We start from the raw sequence: 24,552 nt of genomic DNA on the forward strand, positions 1-24,552 counted from the left end.
GCAAAGTACTAGCAATCAAGCATCCAAAAATAATTATTGTCACCAAACTGATAATAATCAGTTATCAGATTGCTATCTGATAATAAAAGTCACGCAGTAAGAATGGAGTTAATTTTTCTTACTCTACCCATTAATAATCTTTTTCTCTTCACTACCAGATGAATTTTATAAAAGCAAAACCATCAAGTTACAGCTATATTTCTTCTCACTCCAGTCATGATAAAATCTTCATAGTTCAAAAGAATAGAAATTCACAGATTGTATTGTCCTGTGTCTCTCACCAAATAATTAAGAGACTCTTAAAATTTAGTCTTTTATTGTGAAAGGCCACTGTATTTCTCTAATTCCACTCTTGGATCTAATTTTAAGATTTGACACCTAGATAACATTCTTCATAACTTTCTTAGTTTACATTTCAGAAGCTAAGATTAGGAGAGGCGATAAATTACTTGCTAGAAAAATAAGTTCTCAATATAGGTGAGCGTACTTTTCTTAAATTTCCTTTTAAGAAGCTATGTGAGTACAAGTTGAGCATCCCTAAATCCAAAAATCCGAAATTCAAAATGCCCCAAACTCTGAAACTTTTTGGGTGCCTACATAATGCTCAAAGGAAATGTTCATTGGAACATTTCAAATATCCACATTAGGGATGCTCAACTGGTAAGCATAATGCAAATATTTTTTAAAAAATCTGAAATCCAAAACACTTCTGGTCCCAAGCATTTCAGATAAGGGATATCAACCTGTATGTGGCTTGTGTTTGTGGGTAATAGGTGTTTGGGGGTAGCACAACAACCCAAGCATCCATCAACATATGCATGGACAAACCAAATGTGGTACATACGTAATGGAATATTATTCAGCCTTAAATAGGGAGGATATTCTAACACATGCTACAACATGGATGAACCTTGAAGACATTGTGCTAAGTGGAATAAACCAGTCACAAAAGGGCAAATACTGATGATTCTTCTCATGAGGTTCCTAGAGTAGTAAATTCATAGAGACAGAAAGTAGAATGGTAGTTTCCAGGGGCTGGGGAGAGGAGGAAATGAGGTTAGTTTTTAATGAGTAGAGAGTCTCAGTTGGGGAAGATGAAAAAGTTCTGCCGATAGATGGTGATGATGGTTGCACAAGAACGTGAATGTGCTTAATGCCACTGAATTATACCCTTAAAAATGGTTAAAATGAGCCAGGTGTGGTGACTCACACCTGTCATCCCAGCATTTTGGGAGGCCAAGGCAGGAGGATCACTTGGGCCCAGGAGTTCAAGGCCAGTTCGGGTAATATAGTGAAGCCTTATTTTTACAAAAAAAGTTAAAAATTAGCTGGGCATGGTGGCACACACCTACAATCCCAGCTACTTGGGAAGTCAAGGCAGGAGGACAAATTGGGCCCAGGAAGTTGAGGCTGCAGTGAGCAATGATGGCACCACTGCACTTCAGCCTGAGCCAGAGAGAGAGACTGTGTCTCAAAAGAGGGAGGGAGAGAGAGGGAAAGAGAGCTAGAGAAGGGGAGAGAAGGGAAGGGTGGGGGGGAGAGAGAAATTGTTAAAATGGCAAATTTTGTTATGTATATTTTACTACAATAATAAAAAAAGTATAACACAGAGAATCATATTATCTTTTAAATAACTCTATGTTCTATGTGGTCAATTTTGAGGCATGCCCTCTACTATTGACTGTGTCTATTCTTTTCACATAATAGAGAAAATAGGAAAAAAATTAAGTATAAGAAAAGACATCAATGTCTACATAAGCAATTACCTTTGTACACATGGGTATTTAAATACTGCCATCTGCTTATGTCTGATATTTTTGCTGTACTCTTCCCAAATGTCTTTATCCATTCATTCAACAAGTATGAGCATGGACTATGTGCTAAACTTTATGTAAAGTGCTAGAGATGAAAAGATGAAAAACACAGTCTCTGATAAGTCCAGAATCCAGCAGAGAAGGCAGATGACAACATAGCCTAAATGTGAAATGATTAGAATGCTCTGGGAACACAAAGCACAAAGCAACTACGTCTAGTTGGAGTAATGTGGCAGACTGCCAATTGTCCCCATACCTGTTCTCTTTTCTTCCATAATAATATAACCTTCCCTGTGGCCATGGACTAAGTTCTGGCCAATGAGACGCAACCAGATACATGGTGTGGGAGGCTTTAGGGAAGCTTTTTAAAGAAACAGCTGGCGTATGCCCTTTGTCTCTGTTTTCTTCCATACTGCTGCTTAAAACAAAGATACCTCAATTTTGAACCATGAGGACAAGGGTCAAATCTGAGAGCTTCCAAAGCCATGAGCTGAAAATTACCTCGTGGAGCAGAGCTGTCAATTTAGCCCTACACTGCAAACTCTGAACTTTTATAGGAAAAAAATTCTCATTTTTAGGCCATCCTTATTTTGGAGTTTCTGTTACTTGCTACCGTACAACTAATCCTAACCAGTGCAGGGGGTCAGGAAAGGCTTCACAGAAAAGGTGATCATGAGCTAGGTTTTAATGACTGAATAGCTACGTGCCAATGGCATTTCAGGCAGTCTCAAAGACATGGACTCAGGAAAGGGCCTGGCTCTCCAAAAGACGGAAAGTGATTCAGATGGCTGATCACGGGGCGGATGGTGTCAAGTAAAAGACAAAGCAACCTGAAAAGTGGGGAAGAGAGAGACTCTCAAGGGTCTTCCATGCCATGTTTAAAAGGCGATTTTATTCCTGGATGTGGTCTTATTAAATGACTAAGACTTAATTTCTCTGCATATGCTAGAAGAACCAAACGGCTCAGCTGGAAGACAAAGCAGTATGGATTACGTATGATGAGGACAGGGGTTCATAAAAAAAAATCTTATTTCTATAAGAGAAGGGTAGACTATTATTTTAGTAAATACTGAGGACTAGAAGAAATATTATATGACATGAAGAAAAGATTATGTATGACTCTAAGAGTTAAGGGAGAAGAATATGGATAAATGCACACTTTGGTAATGTCTAGATTAAGTAAAGATTCAAATATCTGCCTATTAGAGTGAACTAAGGCCAACGAATTATGGTATAACTGTAACCGTCTATCAATAATAAAATTCCTTTTTATTATATGCCTACACCTGTATGTAGGTTTCCTTTCACAAATGGCTGTCATAGGTTAGTAAGTGATAGCTGAACAGCATCTTACTAGTAGCAGAAACTTGGTATTTGATGATCTGGCCCCTATCAAAGAGTTACAAAGAAAAATCAGTGCTTTTAAAAGTTATTAAGAGCTTTAATTTTTATTTATACAAGTAGCATTCTTTTATTTTCTACAATGATTGTATATTATTTTTCTAATAATATACTTTTCTATATTCGTTTAATTATATAGTTTAATATATTATTAGTTTAATAATACATATAATTTTAAAATAATATAATTTTCTATATCAGTTTTCTAATAAAAAAAAAACAGCACCAACTATTGCTCTACAGAAGTACCAGAGACAAATTACGGAAAGGGTATATGGCCTCTGTGAATCCATAATCCATTAATTATACTCTCCAAAGTTTCAAAGATCAGAAAATTCCAAAGTCCCACAATGTTTCCATTATTTCTTCCTAACTCTCCCTTAAGTACTACATTTAGTCTTTTAATAAATAGTTACTGCATACTGATTACATCCTAAATAGAGTATGTGATAGTTTATCAACTAGAAAACTGTAGGACATGGTTTTTATGTTTTAACCTGATATTCCTGCCTTCAATTACTTTTAGTGTGTCATTAGTATCTTCAACCAGATTATGAGTTTTCTCAGCACCTTACTCTGTAACAGGCACCAAAACACTTGCCAAGGAGCACTCTGGGAAAATACTGATTTTTTAAAGAGTGGGATATATGGCTTATTTCATTTAGATGTGTTATTCAAGTCATTTGTATCTAATTGTACTAATTGTAACTTTTGCTTGAAAGAATGTTACAGCTTTTTTTAACCTTGAATTTTACTTGCTTATTATTTATTCATCCTTTACAATGGTTATTTCTTTTTTTTTTCTTTTTGAGACAGGGTCTCAGTTTCACTCTGTCACCTAGGCTGGTGCAATCCAGGATCACTGCAGCCTCGACCTCCTGAACTCATGCGATCCCCCCCACCTGAGTTTCCCAAAGTGTTGGAATTACAGGCATGAGCCAACACACCCAGCTAGTCATTCTTTATTATAAAATAATCTGGGACTGGGCATGGTAGTTGACGCCTGTAATACCAGCATTTTGGGAGGCTGAGCCAGGTGGATCACCTGAGGCCAGGAGTTCAAACCCAACATGGCCAACATGGTGAAACCCCGTCTCTACTAAAAATACAAAACTTAGCTGGGCATGGTGGCACGCGCCTGTAATCTCAGCTACTCAGGAGGCTGAGGCAGGAGAATCACTTGAACCCAGGAGGCAGAGGTGGCAGTGAGCCGACATCATGCCACTGCACTCCAGCCTGGGCAACAGAGCGAGACTCTGCCTCAAAAAATAAATAAATAAAATAAAAATAATTTGGGCAAAAATAGGAATCTAGTACATAAAGAGGCCTTTGACCCATGTAATTATTTGCCAATGGATACACATTAAGATGTTAAAATCCTCCAATTATGATTCACCACACGATTTTTAAACATTGTAAGAATAAAGCTAACAGTGAAACTAGCTATTGTGAAAGCTGGTTATAAATTCACCTGACTCATCACCATATAAAAGGCTAACTCTCATGGCCCTGGCCCTTAATACCAAGAGATGAAATTACAGTGATAATGATTTCTAGGAACAAAGAAAGGACACAGTTGCCAGTGAGCATCTATAGCTTTTACAATATTCTCAAAGGGGCCAAGCCTATTAAAGACACACATTTGTTCTTCCTTACCTCCAGATTCTGAGTCCAGCTGGCCCTGCTTCAAACTATCTTCCATGCTGTCTCCAGGAGAGCCACATAAATCAGCACTGGGACATGGTTTCTGTTCAAAATTCTTCAGTGGTCTCTCCCCCTTGAAGGATAAGATGTAAATTCTTTCAAGTGGTACATTGGGCCATGATGAATTTGGCTCCTGCCTAACCGCTAAATTTCATTAACAGTGTTTCTTTTTCTTTCCAAGTTCAAACTACATAGGAGTTTTCTGGAGACACGAGGCTTCCTTCTGCATGCTATTCCACAAGCTGCTGTTCCCTCTGCCTGGAATGCCCTCCCTCTACTTATACTATACCTGGCAAAAATATTACTACACTCATTCAGCAAATCTCAGTTCACTCATCATCTTCCCTGTAAAGGCATCCAAGACTCCTCCAGGCTGACGGACAGCTCTTCCCAGTGGTGTGCTGGTAAGCCAGCTCTCGGAATGGAATAAAAGCCCTGATGCAGTTAGTTCTACTGTAATGTTTGTTTTGAAATCTACAATTTGTTTCAATGTGCTGGTTACACTAGGGCACAACATGAGCACATGAATCCCATTTGCTTATGTGCCATTTAACACTAGACAGATGAAATAAAACTGCATCCAGCCACAGCCTGAACATAGGAACACATAAAACATATACCTCAAACATCTCCCAGCTACCTCAGTACATCTCTTATGTTACCAGCCACAGCCATCCACATCTGGTGTTAACTTTCCCTCAGATTTCAGGCAACTGTCCTTCCACCATTTCATAGTAACTCACAAGAGGCATCTTTTCCCATGACTATATTCAAAAGCAAACTTCAGGTCTTTTTAAAGGTAAAGTGCCATATTTATTGTAGTTTTTATGTTTCTCTTAACCATTTTAACATGTAAAACCATTAAAACGGTGCTATCATTTTTATTAGGTTCCTACTTCTTTTAAAAATGTGTTACTGATGAAACTTTTATATGTTGTGCCCCAATCTTATTTTTCCCTACACTTGGTGATTTTTAAGAATGTATACATCTCATTATAGCAGAACTGACTGGATGCAGTATTTTGCTGGTATCTGTGGTATATGTACCACCAACAGCACATCCACAGTACATATCTGTATCATAGCAATCACATTTTTGGCATAAGTCCTTTCCTGTTTATTTCCATAGACAGTAAACTCCTTGAGGGCAGGGTCCTTGTCTTAGTATTAATATTTTCTGGCTGTCATAGCGAAAACATCATAAACAAGGTGGCTTATACACAAAAGAAAGGTATTTCTCATAGTTCTGGAAGCTGAAAGTATAAGATCATCATAGCACTGGCAGATTTGGTGTCTGGTGAGGACCTGCTTCCTGGTTCAGAGATGGTTATCTTCTCACTGTAACCTCACACAGTGGAAGGAGAACTCTCATCTTTTCGGCTCCCTATAAAGGCACGAATCCCATTCATGGGGGTACCACCCTCATAACTTAATCACCTATCAAAGGCTCCACCTCCTTATACAATTGCACTGGGGATTAGGTTTCAACATATGAATTTTGGGGGGAATACAAACATTCAGTCTAGAGCAGCCCTTTCTACCTTAGTACTGATACTCCTTGAAAAGTATCCAGCAGATAGTATGCATCTTGCTAATGCAGACACCTTGGAGTAATGAACTTAAAATTGAATACAAAAAGAATGGCTATAAAGCCTATTTCTACAATGGAGAATTAATAACATCTGCTCTGCTCCAAACCCCCAACAACCTTATTAGTAAAAGGAAAGCTCAGATTTAAACACAAGGGTTTCTGACCCCAAAATTTATCACAAAAGAGACAATGGTCCATAATTAACCTTCACATCTGAATATACCTGCTAATCCAATATACTAGCCTACATATACTTCAAGGTAAATGAGAATTATGGACTAATTAAAAAAGCAGACTTTGGAAATGTGGTTGACAGATTTTTTCCCATCACTTGGTAAGTGTATATAAAATGTCTTATAGGAATATGCAAATTAAATGTAGTTATACATTTAATATTTTGTGGGAAAAAATTCTATGAAATAGGACCCATTCTCCAAATATGGGCCATTTAATCTTTTGGAGACAGAGTCTCACTCTGTCACCCAGGCTGCAGTGCAGTGGCACAATCTTGGCTCACTGCAACCTCCGCCTCCTGAGTTCAAGTGATTCTCCTGCCTCAGCCTCCAGAGTGGCTAGGATTACAGGCACCCACCAACATGCCTGGCTAATTTTGTATTTTTAGTAGAGATGGGGTTTCACCATGTTGGCCAGGCTGGTCTCAAACTCCTGGCCTCAAGCAATCCACCCACCTCAGCCTCCCAAGGTGCTGGGATTACAGACATGAGCCACCATGCCCAGCCAACCTAATCTTAATCTGAGCCAATCTCAAAAGTTACCCTGAAATCTAGGACAAACAATATTAATATCCTGAAATTTAAAATACAGGGCATTACATAGCATAGTAGTTACCAGACGTGAAGTGATTTGTTGGCAGAAAACCGTATCTAAGATTGATTTCTTTACATATACAGTCATGTGCTGCATAACAACGTTTGTGTCAATGAGAGACGGCATATATGATGGTGATCCCTTAAGATCATAACAGAGCTGAAAAACTCCTATTCTAGTGATGTCTAGATGATCCTAACCAGGTGTATGCTCAGGACAAATGTGCGTTTGTATCTTAGTCTTTAACAAAAAAGCCAAAAATTTAAAAAAACATTAAAAAGCTTATAGAATAAGGATATAAAGAAAAAACATTTTTGTACAGCTGTATGTTTGTGTTTTAAAATAAGTACTACTACGAAACAGGCAGAAAGTCATAAAGAATTAAAAAGTCTACAAAGTAAAACAGTTACAGGAAGCTAAAGGTCATTTTGTTATTGAAGAAAGAGATTTTTAAGTAAATTTAGTGTAGACTAAGCGTACAGTATTTATAAGGTCTACAATACAGTAATGTTCAGGGCCTTCACATTCACACACCACTCACTCACTGACTCACCCAGAGCAACTTCCAGTCCTGCAAGCTCCATGCAAAATAAGTGCCCTATACAGGTGTGCCATTTTAAAATATTTTATACTGTATTTTTACTGTATCCTTTCTATGTACAGATGTTTAGATAAATAAATACTTGCCATTGTGTTATAACTGTCTAGAGTATTCAGTACAGTAACGTGCTACACAGGTTTGCAGGCCAGGAGCAACAGGCTACGGTAGATGGCCTAGGTGTATAGTATGCTATAACATCTAGGGTTGTGTAAGTCTCGTCTATGACGTTCGAACAATGAAATCGCTTGACGATATATTTCCCAGAACGTATCCCTGTTGTTAAGCAACACATGACTACTTTTGGAGCCCCTATTATATGCATACATTTAAATTTTTTAAGTCAAAGTATTTATATTTTAACTACTGTTGTCTTGAGTAACATAGAAAAGTGTGAATTTCAAGCTATATGTCAGTGATGTTAGTAAAAAATTAGATTTTAGCATACTAGCATATGTCTCAAACAATAGTGAAAAATCAGTTTCTTTTATTAAGGTTTTGCTAAGAAACTAAACCACACATAGTGCTTGTGAAGTTATACAGCATAGAGAAATGGTTCTCAAATTTAGTATGTATCAGGATAACAGACGGCTTGTCAAAACTAATTACTGGGTCCCACTCCCAGAATTTCTGATTCAGTAGATCTGAGGTAGAGCCAGAAATTTTGTGTGTCTAACAAGTTCCCAGGTTGATTCTGATGATGCTGGCCCTGGTACCACACTTTGAGAACCACTGGCATAGAGGCAAATGGCAAAGCTTTGGGGGTCAGAAATACAAATCCCTGGCCAGTGTGGTGGCTCATGCCTATAATCCCAGCACTCTGGGAGGCCGAGTTGGGCAAATCACTTTGAGGTCAGGAGTTCAAGACCAGTCTGGCCAACATGGAGAAGCTCCATCTCTACTAAAAATACAAAATTAGCTGGGCATGGTGGCACATACTTGTAGTACCAGCTATTCGGGAGGCTGAGGCAGGAGAATGGTTTGAACCCAGGAGGTGGAGGTCACAGTGACTGAGACAGCAGCACTGCACTCCAGCCTAGGCGACAGAGCAAGACTCTATCTTGAAAAGGAAGAAATACAAATCCCTGCTTGTATTTAACATCTATGGACATAGGTTAACAGTTTTACCCTTAAATTTCCTCATGTCTAAAATGAGGAAAATTATTGGAGAATTAAACAAATAATATATGTAATAAGTGCCCAATACATAGTAAGCACTCAAATGATAGCTATGTGTGTTGGCTGAATAAATGAATGTCATAGTTAACAGTACACATTGCTTCAATGCAAACCAAGATAGAGTAAAAACACTCCATCCTGTCTCTCCTACTGAATATAGCTACAAAACCCCGGAATGCTTGGAGCAGCTATTTAAAGACTCTGAAAAGTAAATCGTGGGAGGTAGATGGCAAAATATCAAAATTCAATGGTAACATGGAACCAGCGTTAAGTTTACTTCTTTCTCCTCTTGTATCCTGCCACCTGGACTTGGGGAAAACCTGGAAGTGGAAATCAATGCAGAGATCCAGGAGAAGCCCTCCAGTTCAGGCTTAAGAAGCTGGGAAAAGGATCCTGGTAGTTAATAGTTGGGCGCCCACAGGTATCTAAAAATCTGAGGGAGGGAAACATTTCTCCACAATCCCAGAAGCTGTCGTTTTCAAGAGAGTGGGCAACCTCTTTCCATCGACTTTTTTTTTCCTCTCTGTACTCCTACCACTTAGCCCTGGATGTGGGTGCAATCACAGGAAGTGAGCAGAGTAGAAAAAGACCCAGCTTTTCCTCTCAAGGACTGAAAAGAGGTTGGGAGCAGACAGCATAAAGGAAATTGCTGAGAGGGAGGAACTCACAGAAAAGTGAATCCATAAAGTTGATTATAAACTCCAGGCTTCATCCCAGAGTTGAACATGGCATGGATCTCAACCTAAACAGCAAACCAAAAACTATGAGAACTGAACTAAGAGAGAGATTACCACCTATCTCAAACTGGAACAATATCAAAGTGATACTGCATACAGGACAGACCCAAACAGCAAAGCAGGACAGGCTCTGAAAACAAACTGTCATTGAAATCACCACCCACAGAAAGCTGGCTGCAACTTGAAGGTTGAACCTAACAGAGTCAACTGACTGCTAAAACACAAATAGCAAATTCTCCATGGAATTTAAGTAAGATCCAGAGTCTTATAATGTAATATTGAAAATGCCCAGGATGCAATCTAAAATTACTTGGAATATGAAAGACCCAGAAAATATCAACTTGCATGGGACAATAAACAGACACCAACACTGAGATGATACAGTGTTTGAATTATCTGACAAACACTTTAAAGCAGCTATGATAAAAATGCTCCAACAAGGGAAAACACTCTTGAAACAAATAGGTCTCAGCAAATAAACAGAAGCCATGAAATAGAATAGAATGAAAATTTTAGGCTGGGCGCGGTGGCTCATGCCTGTAATCCCAGCACTTCGGGAGGCTGAGGCAGGCAGATCACCTGAGGTCGGGAGTTTGAGACCAGCCTGACCAACATGGAGAAACCCTGTCTCTAATAAAAACATAAAATTAGCTGGGCGTGGTGGTGTATGCCTGTAACCCCAGCTACTCCGTAGGCTAAGGCAGGAGAATAGCTTGAACCCAGGAGGCAGAGGTTATGGTGAGCCGAGATCGTGCCATTGTACTCCAGCCTGGGCAACAAGAGTGAAACTCCGTCTCAAAAAAAAAAATTTAGAACTGAAAAATACCGTAACTGAAATTAATCACTGGATGGGCTTAATAAGCAAAATGGAGATGACACAGGAAAGTCAGTGAACTTGAAGATAGACTGGTAGAAACGATCTAGTCTGAACAACAAGTGAAAAACAGTGAACAGAGCCATAAGGACTTTTGGGATATCAAAAGGTCTGGTATTCATGTCATTGGTATCCTGAAAAGAGAGTGAAAGAGAGCAATGGAGAAAAATATCTGAGGAAATAATGGCTGAAACCTTTAACAAACTTGGTAAAAGATACAATGTATATCAGATTCTAGAAGCACAGAGAAACCAAGTAGAACAAACCCAAAGAGGGCCGGGCGCAGTGGTTCATGCCTTGTAATCCCAGCACTTTGGGAGGCCGAGGCGGACGGATCACAAGGTCAGGAGTTTGAGATCAGTCTGGCCAGTATGGTGAAATCCTGTCTCTACTAAAAATACAAAAAATTAGCTGAGCATGGTGGCGTGCGCCTGTAATCCCAACTACTCAGGAGGCTGAGGCAGAAAAATTGCTTGAACCGGAGAGGTAGAGGTTGCAGTGAGCTGAGATTGCGCCACTGCACTCCAGCCTGGGTGACAGAGCAAGACTCCGCCTCCAAAAAAAAAAAAAAAAAAAAAAAAAAAAGGATTAACCCAAAGAAACCCATGCCCAGACAGTCAAACTGGTAAAAAATAAAAACAAAAAATTTTGACAGTAGCAAGAAAAAAAAAAGTGATGCATTACTTACATACATTATACATTTTATGTGACTGCCTATAAATTATATACATTAAATATATACAATAAAAAAGTGATGCACCACTTATATACATTATACATTTTATAACTTGACTGCCTATAAATTTCTAACCAGAAACAACGCAGTTCAAAAGGAAATAGCACATTTTTAAAGAGTTGAAAGGAAATAACTGTCAACTTAGACTCCAGGGAAGTAAGCAAAATGAGGACACGTTTGGATAAAGGTAAAATTATGAGAATTCATTGCCAGCAGACCCACTCTGAAAGAGTTACTAAAGGATAGAAGAGAAAAGATATCAAGGGAAAAATGTATTATCTATAATTAAGGAAGATTAGAGAAATGGTAACCATCCAGCGGATGCTGAGATTTAAAAAAAAAAAAAAAAAAAACACACACAGTAACCATCAGGTTGAAAGCAGAGACTATATAATTATCTGATGGGGTTTTATATGTATGTAGATGTAATACAAAAGACAATACAACAAACAAGGAAGAAGGCAGAGAAATATATATGGTGTTAAGATTTCTACAACCCACTTAGATGGAAAAATACTTATTCTAAATAGACTATACAAACTTAAATATATATGTTATAATCTTAGAGCAACTACAAACACACTATAATGAGATGTAATAATTTTTAAAAACCCACAATAAAATTAAAATAGAATACTAAAAACTGTTTAAATAACTCAAAAGACAGCAGGAAGGGGGAAAAGAGGAACAATAAAGAGAACAAACAGAAAGCAAATAATAAAACAGCAGAGCTAAATCTAAACATATCAGTAATCATATTAAATGTAAATAACCTAAAATACCAATAAAAGACAAAATTATTAGATTTTTTTGAAAAGGATGACCCAACTGTATGCCACCTACAAGAAATTTATTTCAAATATGATAAGTAGGTTAGAAATAAAAAGGATGAAAAAAGACATACCACAGAACTATTAATAAAAAGAAACCTGACCTGGCTATATCATTATCAAATAGGTACATTTCAAAGCAAAGAAAATTACCAGGAATAAAAACAGCCACAACATAATAACGAAAAGGCCAATTCACCAAGAAAATATAATCCTAAACGTGTATGCACCTAACAACAGAACTTCAAAATATATGAAGCAAAAACAGACAGAAATGGAAGGAGAAATAGACAAATCTACAATTACAGTTGTAGATTTCAACACCCTCCTCTCCAAAAACTATGCAACAAAAATCTAATAGACAAAAATATCAACCAGAAGGCAGAACACCATCAACCAACTGTATCTAATTGATACCTACAGAACATTCTACCCAGCAAGAGCAAACAAAATACACTTACTTTTCAAGTACATGCAAAATGTTCACCAAGACAGATCATATCCTAGGCCATAAAACAAATCTTAACAAATTTGAAAGAACTGAAGCAACATAAAATATGTTCTTTGACCATAATGAACTTAATCTACAAATAAATAACAGAAATAATCTCCAAAAATTTAGAAATTAAGTGATGTACTTATAAATAATCCACAAGTCAAAAAGGAAGTCTCAAATGCAGTTAGAAAATATCTCGAACTGAAAAGGAAATAAAAATACATCATTTGCATGATGTAGTTAAGCAATGCTCAGAGGAAAATGTATAGCATTAAATGCTTATATTAACAAAAAAGAAACTTATCAAATCAGTAATCTAACTGTCCACCTTCAGAAGCTAGAAGAAAAAAAGAGCAAAACAAACCCAAATCAGGTAAAAGGACGTGCCTACAGCTAACGTCATGCTTAATGGTGAAAGCCTGAATGCTTTCACTCTATAATTGGGAAAAAAGCTTTCCCCTCTATAATTGGAATCAATGATATTTACTCTTGTCACTTCTATTCAACATTGTATTTGACGTTCTAGCCAGTGAAAGGAAGTAGGGGGAAAAAAAAGCATACAGATTAGAAAGAAATAAAACTATCGCCATTTGCAGACATATTTATTTACATAGAAATCTCAAAGAATCTACCAAGCAAACCTCTTAGAACTAAAGAGTAAGATGACAAGGTCACAGGATACAGGTCAACACACAAAAGTCTATCATATTTATATATTACCAAAGAACAGTCAGACACTAAAAATTTTAAAACCCATTCATAATAGCTCTGAAATACTGAAATATCAAATCTAACAAAACATGTACAAGAGCTTGTTTGCTAAAACTAATAACACTATGAAAGAAATAAGAAAAGATGTAAATAAGCAGAGAGAGATACCACATTCAAGGGCTGCAAGACTCAACACAGTAAAGATGTCAATTGTTCCCATCTGATCTACAGATTTAACACAATTCTAATCAACCCCTCCCCAGGATATTTTTCAATACAAACAAACTGATTCTGAAACCAAAGGCAAAGGAACTAGAATAGCCAAATAATTTTGAAGAGGAATAAAACTGAAAGAATCATACTTCCTGGTTTAAAAACATAATAAAAACCAACAGTAATTAAAACATTCTGTAGTATAGGGAAAGGACAGATACACGCAACAGAATAGAGCTGAGAAAGAGACCCACACAAATGTGACCAACTGATTTCTGACAACAGTGCAAGATGACTCAATGGAGAAAGGGCAGTCTTTCCCTAAACAATAGGTGCTGTAACCATTAGACACCCATAAACCAAAATACATGAACCTTAAACTTCACACCTTATACAATAACTCAAAATGGATCACAGATCTAATGTTCTGTAAAATGCAAACCTATAGAACTTTTAGAACATGAGATAAAATAATTGTGACACGGAGTGAAGCAAAGTATTTTTAGACAGGACACCGAAAGAACCATCCATAAAAGAAAAAAAATTATGAACTGGACTTCATCAAATTAAAAACTTTTGTTCCATGAAAGACAGTGTGAAGAGAATGAAAAGCAAAGTATAGACTGGGAGAAAATATTAGCAAATGACATATCTGACACAAGATTTGTATCCTGAATATGTAAGGAACTCTCAAAATTCAACAGTAAGAAAGCATATAACTATAGCCATTAAAAAATGGGCAAAAGACTTGAACAGAGTTCACTGAAAAGAACAGATGGAATGCAACTGAGTACATAAAAATATTCAACGTTATTAGACATTAGAGAAATCCAAATTAAAGCCAGAATGACATAAGAACAAATAAGATAAAAAGTGGTGGCAACACAAAATGCTGGCAAGGATGCAAAGCAACTAGAACTCTCATAACATTGTGAGTTGGGGTGTTTTCAGCTATTCTCGAAAACAAGTTTGGCAACTTTTGATAAAGTTAAACGTACATATGCCATATGACCCAGCAATCCCAACCCTTGGTATTTATCCTAGAGAAATGAAAACTGTGTTCACAAAAAAAACCCATATATAAATGTTTATTCATAATCGCTCCAAATTGGAAATAACCCATATGTCCTTCAACAGGTGAATGGATAAACAAACTGTTAGTGCAGCTATACAAAGGAATACTATTGAGCAACAAAATGGAATCAACCACTGATACATGCAACAACCTGGTTGAATTTCAAAGACATTATAATGAATAAAAGAAGCAAGCTTGAATATACCCACTAATCTAACCTACTAGCCTACATACACCTCAAGGTAAATGTGAATTACAGACTAATTGAAAAAGCAGACTCTGGAGATGTGGTTGACAGATTTTTCCCCCCTGACTGGCAAATGTATATAAAATGTCTTAAATCTTTTGAGTATATGTGCATCAGTGAAACAGGAGAATGAAGACAGCTGGAAGGAGACTTTAAAAAATTACTTACAAAGATATGACATGGGTATAAACTCTAGACTGAGAAACAAGCGTATCTTCAACCACCCATAGAGGCTATTAATACTTAATATCAACTAACCACAAATATTTAGTATCACCATGTAAAAAAGAGAATTTAAGACAAAGTAAAGAGTATATACAAATCAAATAGAAGTTTAAATAAAGGTTATATATTCATACTCGATATTCATTGGGTCCTTGAAACAGAAATGACAATACTGTCCATTATTAATATGGAATGTGCCTTGTTTTTTCTAATAGCAGTTACAGATTTATACCAATCTATCCACATTTTTTTCACCTAATTCCCTCTGACACCAAAACAGCACTCTGAATGCTGACTGGGATCAAGTACTAAGACTGGTCACAGTTGTACCCCTCTGTAAAACCATCCTAAGAAGTCATGAAGTATTTCTTTTTCCTCCAAGATAAACCCACAGCAAATCAGTACAACAAAACACACAGAGGATTATAATTCATTAGAAGACAGCTATTCATTATTTGTAACTACATATATTTTGGGATGATGCCATAAAAGTTAGTAGACTAACCAGATGACTAAAAACTATTTAAATAAATGACCTGTCTCACTCTTCCTAATTTTAATTCTTAACATATTAAATATAAGTCTTATGTGGAAGCACTAGGCTCCTCTTAAATGACAACAGCAGTAGATAACTTCTCTATCTTAAACCTTCTGAGGATATGAACTTTAAGTAGCAAATCTAGCTCTTCATAGGTTTTCCATTATGCTAAAATGTAAAATTTGGTGCAATTAAAAAACTGATAACAAATATTTACCTATTAATCAAGTTAATTATTGGATGCTTAAAATATCCCATGCCCTAAGGGTCATACAAAAGCGAGATCAAAATGATACAGGGCCTCAGGGACTTGGCTAAGGAGACAATGCAGATCTGAGATAATTAGACACCAGAACTGTGCATAATAAAGTACTATGGAGTACAGTTAGGGAATAACATCTAAATAGATGTCAAAACATTCTTTAACAAGACTCCCATATAAATCTCTTCCATGGAAGAGAAAATAAATTAATTTAAAGTAGAGAGGCACTGTGATACAAAGGAGTCTCAGCTCTACCATTAAAATGCTCTTAGATAAGTCTCAACTGCTCTACAGTGTCTAGGTAGTAGACATGACACCTGACACAAAAAAGACATCTGTTCATTCACCTCTGATTTGGATTTGGCTAATCAAGAAAGCAGGGGCAGGCAGGGGTTCCTCCTAGAACAGACTCACTCAGGATGTCTGCACCTTGGGACAGCAAGCTCGCTGCTTAATTCAATACTGCTTTCTCAGAACCGTGTGAAAGAAAGGATGCTGACACCCAAAAGGAGGAGTTGGCTCCTCTCCCTGCGTCCTTCAGAGTACACACACTTATATTAAGGGCCTCACTGTTCTGGGCCCAGCTGCACTGGCACCTCACAGTCCCAGGGACCCCCTATGATGCATCAGCTGTCTGGCTTAGTTTCACTCTGGTTCTCTGTAAACTCATCTGAAAAACAGGGAAATGGACCAGATCCCTTACAATACCACAATCTACAAATACAATGAATTAGAAACACTAACCACAGAATACTAATCTTACAAATTTGTCAGCTATTAGTAAAAACCGCTTATTAAATTTGCTACCTGGATTTTACTTCTGGTTTTATAAATATCAAGCTGTTTTAGAAATGCCAAATTGGAAAAGCAAATACTGCTGAATTCTTTAAAAGAGATTCTTACCATAGACACAAAGTAGTAAAATAGCCAGATCTCATGGTAAGACATAGTCTGTGCAAAAACTCATCGTAGTTTGTTACTAGATTAAGTTTTACCACTCAGAACAAAAATATTCTTGTAAATGAAGTAATGTTAGTATCCTACAACACCAAGAGCAGTACAGTTCCCAGCAATGTCTGCAGGAATCAAGAAAAGATCAAGTGAACCTTTAAGTTCAAGACCTCAAATTCAGATGTACAGGAAAACTATCTGAACAGCAAGGATGTGCAAGGAATTGTACTAATCATTTTACTTCGATTATCTTTAGTTCTCACAATGATCCTGTGAGGTGCAAGTTTTTATCACCATTTTAATGATGAGAACATTGAGGCTCAGGTTAAATAATAAGACTTCAGAACAACATGCTCTGATCAGTGAACCCAATCACTCACATCCTTTCAGCAGATATAACCCTACAATGAAAAGGTGGGCCATCAGACTATCATGGCTTGATACTGTTTCTCAATATAAATGTTTAAAATTAGTTTTGCTTTCTTTACCAGTTTTCCATAAATCTACTTAGAATGGAATCAGTTCCCTGACCAAACTGAGTTTCTAGATCTGTGACTGCCGAGGAATAGACTCCAGAGTCTATTAATGACCTTAGGTTAAGGTCATTATTTGAGGTCTGGTATGAATGATGCTTCCCTGAAGGACGCACTTATTTCTTTGTTCATTAACCACAATAATGCTTTGACTTTTAATTACTAACTTTCTGCTATGGATTTCCAACATGTTCTATATATAGCAAAATATGTGGAGTTGAGTCACTACAGTGAGTTCCTTAACAGCACCAGGTCCATATGCTTAAGACGCCAGGGATACAGACAGCAAACATAATATTTTATTGAGAAAACGAAAGACTATGACGTCCATTCTTTCTTTAACATAAGGACATTCACACCTGCAAGGAAGTGGGCAGGAACATTGGCTGAGAAAGCAAGATCAAAACTTCTTTAAAACCAACTCTAGAAATAAGAAAAAAGGAAAGATAGCGATATTAAATTTGTTCAATTGCATAAAGAACTGTTTGATAGAAACTCATAATTTTAAATTATGAAACATGAGAGACTGCCTTAGTTTGGAAAAAGTTCAGGATACATATTACATGTACAGTGTAAGAATAAGTGTTCCTTTCATTAAATCTAATTATAAAGCTCAATAAAGCTCAAGCTAAAGTATCTGCAAAAACGGAAAAAAGGATTGGACATATATCACCCTGCTTTTATCATTCACTATATTGTGAACAGCTTCTTATAACCATCAAAATCCAAAAGCTCTTAATTTTTCATCTCCTGTCAGTTATTTTTATTACAATCAGTACAGTACACTAAAAAATTTTAAAGAACATGATTTGTAATAGTTTTATGGTATTTGGTTACACAACTAGAGCATAACCTAATCATTTGAGGCTTCTAATTTTTTTAACATTATAAATACCACTGTAATGAATAAGTAACATACATTATTGTGTGCATCTCTTATTTCCTTATAATAAATTCCTAAAAATTAAACTTGGGCAAAGGGTATGAACATTTTAAGGATTCTGAATATTGCCAAACTGCCATTTAGAAAGCTGTATTACTGCATGTTCCTACCAGCAACAGACATTTGCCAATACTTTATTCTTTTCTGTGTGACAGACCTATTGGAGCACACAATTATTAGTATCATAACTCTAAGCTCTTTGGCTTTTTCTGTAATCTTATTCCTTAAGCCTAGAGAAAAATCTTTTAGAAAGTATTATCTCTGGTAGTAAATATTTATCTGTGGTTGAGCAGTTTTTCCCGTATTGCTTTTATTTAACAAATTTAGCTCTGTTAAACTTAAATGCTTTATATCAGAAATAGTATGAATGGCATTTTAAAAATAAAATAATTATCCTTTTATGAGTAGATGTGCAATAAAAGATGCCCAAAATGATGTACAGATAACTGGTAAACTTTGGGTTTGGAGATAGAGTTTTTCCTCCTTTTTAAAAAAATTTCTTCTGTAACTCTCTGTATCACTTGAAAATTAAAATATGAGCTGATATGATTTTTAAAAATAAGGCCATAGCCTAAAAAGTATAATATACCAAAAACTGTAAAGTTTTTAAAAAGAAGAAGTAAACTCCTATATTTCCACTTTCAATTATGATGGAAACTGTATTGGGCTAGATCTTCTGTAAACAACTATAAAACTCGGCAATATACATGAAATATTATTTTCAGATGTCGGACAATAGGTAGCACAGGGCTGTGATTCCTGAGAAAAGAGAAACAAAGACTCAAAGACTCACAAATGCCCTGGCTTTCTGCTTATACCCCATAGAGGGGAAACACAAAAAAACACATGAATCTCAGAGTTGAGGAAATACAGCTTGAAGTTTGAGGCTACTGAGGTTGCTGGAATTTGAGCAGCAAAACTAGAAGAAGGGAGCTGTGGAGACAAAGCTTCAGAAATCTTTAGAGAGATCTCCTGAGTCTTTGCCTAGAGACTAAGCTGCACATGTGCAGGCAATACTCCATCAGACCAGTGAAAGAATAACATCTAGGCAAGAGCAACTAAAGAGTGTGAACCAAACAACTACCTGAGCTTGTAAGCACAGGTCTGGAAGACATTAAAATTTCTAGCAGCTCGAGTGAAAAGGCCTTGTTGAATTCCTCATGCTCTCAACACAGACTCAGAAAAGGCATGCCTCTATATTAGAGGTAACCTAACCCTAAAATTTACAAAATTGCGTAAAACTAAAGATAAAAAGAGAAATCTTTAGAGCAGTGGGAAGAGAAAAAAACACATACTGCATCAAGTGAGCAATGCTAAGAAATACCACTAACTTCTCATCAGAAATAATATAAGCTGGAAGATTATGAAATGATGACCTTAAAATATTGAAAGAAAAAAAAACTGTTAACCCAAAATTGTATATCTGGCATGAATATCCTTAAAAAATGAAGGCAGAAGACTTCTTACTTCTAGTCATGAGCCAGAAGCAAAGTCCAGAATTGTCCTGCTGTTATAAACAAGTAGAAAACGAGACAAAATATCAAACAATAGTTTTCACACAAGATAAGAAGAAATACGAAAACATGATCCCCTAAAGAAGGAAAACAAGTAAGGGGAGCCCTATGATTGCTCCAGTTTTCTGCCTAGAACCAAAACACAGGGAGAGGAAGCCAAATAGAGTCAGTAGTCTCACTAAGTTGAGGTGACAGAGCTCAGAATTTGTAGAGTCTGAGGCAGCTAGAATTTGCAGAGCATCAAACCACAAAGGAAGAAGTTACACAGAGAAAGTGCTCCAAAAATATGCAAAAGGGGTCTTCTTGAGTTTCTGGCCAAACACCAATCTGTATACATGTGGTGTGTAACTCCATGAGGCTACACAAAGAAAAACGTGCAAGAAAATAACAAATACTGGGACACTCTCCAACAATTTAGAGTTCACACAGGGCCAGGATCAATAACCAGCTGGGATGAATAAACCTTGATGAATACATGGGGAAATTAAAGGAGACACAAAAAAGTGCACACATCAGTGGTGGGCCCAAACGGGCACTAAACTAAAAGCTATTCCACATCTGTCCAAAAACAAACAAAACTTCCCCAAACAAAAAACCCTGAAAACAAAACTTGAAAGTTCAAGTTGATCCATAAAATTGGCCAAGCGCAGTAGCCCATGCCTGTAATCCCAGCATTTGGGGAGGCTGGGGCAGAAGGACTGCTTGATAGAAGTTCAAGACTAGCCTGAGCAACACAGAGAGGCCCTGTCTGTACAAAAAAGTCAAAATATTAGCTGGGTGTGGTAGTGTGCACCTATGGTTCCAGCTACACAGCAGGCTATGGCAGGAGGATCTCTTGAGCCCAGGAATTCAAAGCTGTACGAAGCCATGTTTGCACCACTGCACTCCAGCCAGGATGAAAAAGTGAGACCCTGTCTTAATTAAATGTATTAGTTAATTAAATAAAAATTTTTAAAAGTTGATCTATAAATAAACTGCCTGCCAGGACAAAACTCAACAATCAAGAAACACCGTACTCCAAAAAAAAAAAAAATCAAGACATTCAACATCATGAAATCCATAACAAATTACCAGACCTATGAAAAAGAAATAATAACCTATAATAAGGACCAAGAAATGGCTGGGGTAGGTAAAGGACATTTGAATAAAAGACCTTATAACAGCTATTAGAAAAGAATTTAAAGACATAAAGAAAAACATCAACACAATGAAGAAAAAAGGAAATACCTCATAGAGAAGTGGAAACCATATATATGTAAGAGGAACCACATGGGACTTCTAGAACTAAAAAAAAAAAAAAAAAAAAAAAAGGGGATATCTGATATGAAAAACTAACTGGACAGGCATAACATCAAATCAGACAAAGAAACTCTTAACAAAAAAATCAGTTACCTTGAACACAGGGCAACAGAAAAATTCCAAACTAAAGGAAAAAGACACAGATTGGAAGAAAAAATGGACCTGCAAGTTAATATTAAGTGGTTGAACATATGTGGGATTAGAATCTGTAAGAGAAAGACTCCTGAGAAGAAAAAAATTTCAATATAGATGGCTAAAAATTTTACAAATTTGATGAATACAATACATCCACAGATCCCTGAAGCTCAATAAACTTCCAAAAAGCCACACCAAGGTACAACATAATAAAGTTGCTGTCAATCAGTGATACAAAATCTTAAAAGCAGCCAAAGGAAAAAAAATATTATAAACAGAGAAACAAATACAAGAATTACAACAAACTTCTTGTCAGAAACTATGCAAACAAGAAGACAGTGGAACATCTTTAAGATGGTAGTGGGGGATCCTAAAAACCTAGAATTCTATATCCACACCAACAACTTTCAAAACTGAAAACAAAACGAGAGGAATGTTGTACTACAGGAAATGTAACAGCAAGTTTTTTTAAGCAAAGGGAATATACTAGATACAAACTTGGATGGATACAAAGATATAAAGATCTAAAAAAAAATGATTAAATGAAGTAAATATTAAAGACATATTTGGCCGGGCACGGTGGCTCAAGCCTGTAATTCCAGCACTTTGGGAGGCCGAGACGGGCGGATCATGAGGTCAGGAGATCGAGACCATCCTGGCTAAAATGGTGAAACCCCGTCTCTACTAAAAAAAAAAATACAAAAAACTAGCCGGGCGCGGTGGCGGGCGCCTGTAGTCCCAGCTACTCGGGAGGCTGAGGCAGGAGAATGGCGTGAACCCGGGAGGCAGAGCTTGCAGTGAGCTGAGATCCGGCCACTGCACTCCAGCCTGGGCGACAGAGCAAGACTCCGTCTCAAAAAAAAAAAAAAAAAAAAAAAGACATATTTTTTTCTTCTTGACAGGTCTCATTCTCTGTCACCCAGGCTCAAAGCACAGTGGCATGATCTAGGCTCACTGCAGCCTCAACAGCCCAGAGCTCAAGCAATCCTCCCACCTAAGCTTCCAGAGTAGCTGGAATTACAGGTATGAGCCACCATGTCCAGCTAATTTTTGTTATTTTTTGTAGATACTGTGTTGCTCAGGCTGGTCTTAAACTCCTGGGTTCAAGCAATCCGCCCACCTCAGCCTCCCAGAGTGCTGGGATTACGGTATTTTTGTCACTTTTAATTGCTTGAAAAGGTGACTGCCTGACAAAGCAAAAAGAACACTTAAACTCAAAATGCATGTCAACAAAGCACAAAATATGGAAAAGAAGAACTGGAAGTAACTATGACGATTCTTGAACTACACACTAAGTGGTAAAATATTAGTTGAAGGCAAATCATGATTAACTAATTAAGGCTGCCAATAAAAAAATTTAAAGAGATATAAGTTACAAACCAACAGGAAAGATAAAATACAATCATAAAAAATAATCCATCCAAAAACAGGTAGAAAATCAAGGAAAAAAGAAACAACACGGACCAACAGAAAACAAATAGTAAGATGGCACATTTTCATTCAACTGTATCAAAATTACATTAAGTGCAAATGGTCTAAGCCATTGGTTGGCATGGGGGCGTGGCTATGTTCCAATAAAATTTTATTTACATAAACAGGTGGCAGGCCAGATTTAACCTGCCAGCCATAGTTTGCCAACCCTGGTCTAAACACATCAATTAAAGGAGAGATTATCAGACTAGATAAAAAAAGTGAGACCCAACTACATACTCCCTACAAGAAATCCACTCTAAATATAATGATATAAATAGGTTAAAAGTAAAACGATGAAAAAGATATATCATGTAAATACTAATCAAAAGAAAAGTTTGTATCAGACGGAGACTTCAGAACGACGGAAACTACCTGGGATAAAGAGGACCATTTCATGATGACAGAGGGGTCAATTCATCAATAAGACTTAATCTTAAATGTGCATGCACTCAACAGTGCTGTAAGCTATGCCTGAAATAGGAAACAAAACCTAATAGAACTAACTGAAAGAAGAAACAGACAAATCCAAAACTGCAGTTGGAAACTTCAACCCTCCTCTCACAATAGTTGACAGAACCATAGACAGAAAATCAATAAAGATGTAAGATATAAGAAAATCAGACTAACCTAACTGGCATTTATAGAACACCCCACCTAGTAACAGGAAAATAAATATTCTTTTCAAGTACCCATTGAACATTCACCAAGACAAACCATATGTTGGGCCATAAAACAATCAAAAAGTTTATATTGGTTGAAGTTATTAAGAGTATGTATGTTCTCTGATCACCATGGCATTAAATGAAAACACAGTAACAAAAGGATACCTGAAAAATACCAAATATTTGAAAATTATTTGGAAACATTTTTTCAAACAACCCATGGGTCAAATAAATTACAAGAGGAATTTAAAAATATTTTGAATGGAATAATAATTAAATCATCAATATCTGTGGGATGCAGCTAAAGAATGCTTACAGGGAAACTTACAGCTTTAAATGTTAATAATTGTTTTTTAAAAGGAGTTTTGAAAATCAATGATCTAAGCTTTCACTTAAAACTAGGGAAAAAAGAGCAAATTAAACCCAAAGTAAGGAGGAGGGAAGGAATTAAAGAGCTCAAATCATGAAACGGAAAACAGATAAACCACAGAGAAAAAGCAATGTCAAAAGTTGGTTCTTGGAAAGGATTTATGAAATTGATATTCTTTTCTCAAGTTAGATTAATCAAGGGGAAAAAAGGAGAAAAGGCATCCAATCTCAAGAATGAAAGAAGGAAAAGATCCTACTGACATAAAAAGGAAATACTGTTTCATAAAATTTATAATTTATTTTCATGCTGATAAATCCAACAGATTCTCCAAAACACAAATTACCAAAACAGACATAAAAAAGAAAAAGAAAATCTGGGTAGTCTTATATTTGTTTTAGACCCAGAGACTCATTGTGTCACCCACCCTGGAGTGCAGTGGCGTGATCACAGCTCACTGCAGCCTCCATCTCCCAGGTTCAAAGGATCTTCCTGCCTCAACCTCCTGAGTAGCTGGAACTACAGGTGTGCACCACCACGCCTGGCTAATTTTTAAATTTTTGGTAGAGATAGGGTCTGCCTATGTCGCCTAATCTGGTCTCAAACTTCTGGGCTC

At 36.7% G+C, this 24,552-nt stretch overlaps 1 protein-coding gene across 17 annotated transcripts in view; it reads right to left on the bottom strand.

Moving 5' to 3' along the window:
- Positions 1-24,552, bottom strand: part of SOCS5 (suppressor of cytokine signaling 5) — a 163,896-nt gene that overhangs the window by 125,409 nt on the left and 13,935 nt on the right. Inside the window, exon 2 of one of the 17 annotated variants that reach the window (XM_045369383.3) lies at positions 4,872-4,992. The exons of the other annotated variants lie outside the window; for them this stretch is intronic. The gene's annotated coding sequence lies outside the window, so the exon portion shown is untranslated. The remainder of the gene's footprint in view (positions 1-4,871; positions 4,993-24,552) is intronic. 17 annotated transcript variants of the gene reach the window in all.

The sequence above is a fragment of the Macaca fascicularis genome, chromosome 13, assembly GCF_037993035.2.
Source record: "Macaca fascicularis isolate 582-1 chromosome 13, T2T-MFA8v1.1".
In the NCBI taxonomy this organism is placed as follows: domain Eukaryota; kingdom Metazoa; phylum Chordata; class Mammalia; order Primates; family Cercopithecidae; genus Macaca; species Macaca fascicularis.